Source organism: Corticium candelabrum, chromosome 2 (assembly GCF_963422355.1).
Source record: "Corticium candelabrum chromosome 2, ooCorCand1.1, whole genome shotgun sequence".
NCBI classification, from domain to species: Eukaryota; Metazoa; Porifera; class Homoscleromorpha; order Homosclerophorida; family Plakinidae; genus Corticium; species Corticium candelabrum.
Genome location: NC_085086.1, coordinates 11,366,917 through 11,370,623, shown reverse-complemented (window position 1 = coordinate 11,370,623; position 3,707 = coordinate 11,366,917). Strand labels below are relative to the sequence as shown.

The 3,707-nt window shown below is 46.0% G+C and overlaps 1 pseudogene; it reads left to right on the top strand.

Moving 5' to 3' along the window:
- The first annotated feature begins 2,310 nt into the window (after positions 1-2,310).
- LOC134176570 (uncharacterized) overlaps positions 2,311-3,707 on the top strand; it is a 3,075-nt pseudogene continuing 1,678 nt past the window's right edge.

Here is a 3,707-nt window from a genome sequence, read left to right as displayed (position 1 = left end):
CCAGACGGCGCGCTGAACGTTTCTCTTCGGATATTAGAAGAACAAGGATAAACAAATACTCAAGCACAAACGCGTTCTCTAGGTAAGCTGTGGTATTGAGGAATTTTGCTTCAAAGTGTGGCGGCAAAACAGCTCTACCGACACCATTTTACTTTAGAGAGGAACCACTGACAGCAAGAAGGCAGATCTTCATGCTATCTTCGCATTCACATTCGTCATTCTCGATATATCCGTAGCAGTCATTCGTAAACGCATTGATCAGAGCAGAACTGGAAGTCACATGCAGTACTCACCCGGATAATCCGTTCCCCGTATCTAACGAAGTCACGACTCGTACCGACTCTCGTCATTTCGACAGTCCCGCTGGACGTCGTCTCTTTGAAGACGTTGCTGGCGTTTTGGGGAACAGGTGCATCAAACACGGCAGCTCTTCGACGGTCGTAGACTGGCAAACGACTGTGGGCGTATTTTTTCAAGACCCGGATATCAGCAAAAATATGTTCCGTTTTCCAGCGTCGCCCGCAATAAACGACACGCTCAGCGCGTGCCGTCCTACGTCAGGAACGGCAGTCTAAATTCGGTGGAGATACGATGAGCTGTTCCGGAGATATTCGCGCGCGAGCGGAAGCGAGTGCGATCGGCGGGAAATCGCGTCGTCGTGGGTGAAGTCAGGAAGACGACCACAGTTTCACTTTCGACACGAATGAATTCGACATGCGCAAGCCAAATTCAGCCCAGATCGGACTCGCAGTTTTTGAGAAACGTTCCAACAGACGGACACACAGACGGACAGACAGACAGAAAGACAGACAGACAGAAAGACAGACAGACAGAAAGACAGACAGACAGAAAGACAGACAGACAGAAAGACAGACAGACAGAAAGACAGACAGACAGACAGACAGACAGACAGACAGACACCTCTGCTATATCAGGAAGTGCTACCTTCCTATGTAGGGATGCGAAGAATCTAAAATGACGCCCCATACAAAAGTATCCAAACGGATCCAAACCGGATTTCTCAGAACTCATTACAGAGATCTCGGACCCACGTAGCGCTCAACTTCAAACGTTCCTAATGATAGCCAGACTATCACCGCTGACACTAAGCGCCTCAGAAGCCAGCTATCGGCAAGTAAAAAACCCGATTTATTCTTTCACATTTCACAATTCACATTTCACTTTTGTCAGCCAGGCTAGTGCCTCACTCGAAGCAGCTACAACGACGAGAGTCACACCAAGCGATTCGCTCTTGTCCGAAGAATTGCACTGACCCAACAGCTAGAAATGTGCAAAGTCACCTTGTATCAGTCAACTGCTGCCATACAATTCCACGTGCTGCTTCCCACAACGCCATGTTGTTCCGGTCACCTGTGTACATGTGACTACCGTTTGGAAGCCTAGCTGCCACTTCCACCTGCTGCTACATGCTGCTTACAGTTGCGCGTAGTTGAACATGTACGACTATGTTCAACGGCGCGGCGTCCTGTCTGACTCTCTGTGCATGTAAGCGTGTATCTCTTCCGTGGAACCCTAGGTAATGGGAGTTGTTTATAGATGCAATCAGTGTTATTAGGTACATCCGTCAGCTGCTGCGTACTTCCGTCAGTCAACTGCTGCCATACAATTTCCAGGCGCGGATCCAGGATTTTTGAAAAGAGGGGGTTGCAAATTTTGATAGACCACGCCTACTTCAGTCAACGCATTTGTATTGTTAGAGGTGCAAATGGCCCAGGCTTCTTACAGCTTAGCTAAAGTAAATGGCAACAACTATGTCAACATATCTCTAGCAATGTGTCATGTTATAAACTCCCTAAATTATCAAAACTGTCTAACAGATTAATATTCTAACTGCATCATGCATAGACTACTGCTAAATAAATGTTACGTAAACTCCGGTGCAACATGTCTCTTTCAAACAAAGACTGTATGAACAATCTTCGTGGATGATTTTGTACAAACCTCATCTGCTGTTACCCTGTCTTTGTAATTCATGGCGATAACTGATATGTGTGCAAGACGCTTCTCTGCCATGGCAGACCTTACTTAATTAAGTCTTCAGTCTCCACAGTAGAAAAATGACCTCTCTGCTTCTGCACTGTGAGAGGCAGTGTACATGCTATCAATAGCAGACGATGAACATTCGGGTACAACCGAGAGTCACAGGCTCCCAAAGCCAGGAGAAGGTTAATTAATTGTTGGGTATGGCCTTCTTGCACTCTTGCTCTCTTTTCCTTGCTTCTTGCATTTCCTGGTATTTGCTTTGCCATACTGACTGCCACCTCACTTCACCTCCTAGAGACTTCGGGAATGGAAAATCGGCTTTCCATTGGGTCAACGTCGGAACGAACCAGAAGGGTGAGCACTAGACACAACAATGCTCGGACATCGTCTTGCTCACCATTATATCGTTCGCGCATCTGAAGAAGCAGGAAGTCTAGGAGGGGTATCGCAACGGATCGTTTGTAGAGCTCAATCGGACTCCGACTATACTAGTAGGTGTGTTGTTCCGGTTTCGCTGTAAGTTCGTTTTTCTTGGAACAGATTCAACGGATCCAATCCTGTCTACGAGTCGCAGAATGTCTTTATACCAGATGTCAAAAAGTGTTGCATATATCCTGCCTTGTTGCCTTCATTCTTTCAGTTACGTACTGAGTGAACCATTTCCTACGCAACAAAGATATCCTGGTCACGAATCTGGACTTTCGCTGCCAGATGTCTCACTTCGTCAACAATCTGTTTAGCTATTTTTAATTAAATACTGGAAATGAGCGCAATGCGGCTTCAAGACCTTGTGCTTTAATTCCGAGGTCAACAAAAGGGGGGGGGTCGCAATCCCCACAACCCTACCCTAGATCCGCCACTGATTTCACGTACTGCTTCCCACAACGCCATGTTTGCTTCCCACAACGCCATGTTTGCTTCCCACAACGCCATGTTGTTCCGGTCACGTGTGTACATGTGACTACCGTTTGGAAGGCTAGCTGCCAGTTGTTTAGAGCGCTAGGACTGTCATTTCCATTTCAAAATACATACACATACTCGATGCATTACCCCTCTTTGGTTTTAGAGCTCTCTAGCTAGCTATGCAAGTACAGCAACGTCACACGGCATTCTCGCTATCGTCCCAGCTAACAACTTCAGCCCAGTCATCGTTTAGCTCCCTCTCTGTCACCGTGCGAAATGCAGCGACGCAAGCTTTCCTTTCTTCTGCTTCCTTCTTCTTTTCAAGCAATGTTTTAATCTTTTCTTTTTCACTTTCCATGGTAACACAACCGTACGAATTAAAAATGTTAGAATAAAAATGTTAGACTACAACTGTATATCCACTTTTTGTGCCTAGTTTCTGATCCACTGATATGCTTTCTCCTCACATCGCTTTTCCTCTTTCTCCTCGACTCACCTCTGTCAGTGGCGCTTGCGCTTACAGTTTCAGACATTAGTTAATATTGTTTCATCCACTGTTGTAAGTATGCTCACACTTCAATGAGTTCACCATATACTTACAATCATGAAGCTGCGTAATTACCAGTCAGCCGCCAGATCAATTAAATGCGGTCACTACACGGGATGAGCAGTGACATTAGTCACGTGTGTGACGTGCGAAGTGTGAACGCATTAAATTAGCTAATTGTGAAGGTACAGTACTGTTCCTGTCGTTGCAATCAAGTAGTCACTACACTGAGTGAGCAGTGAGATCAGCCTAG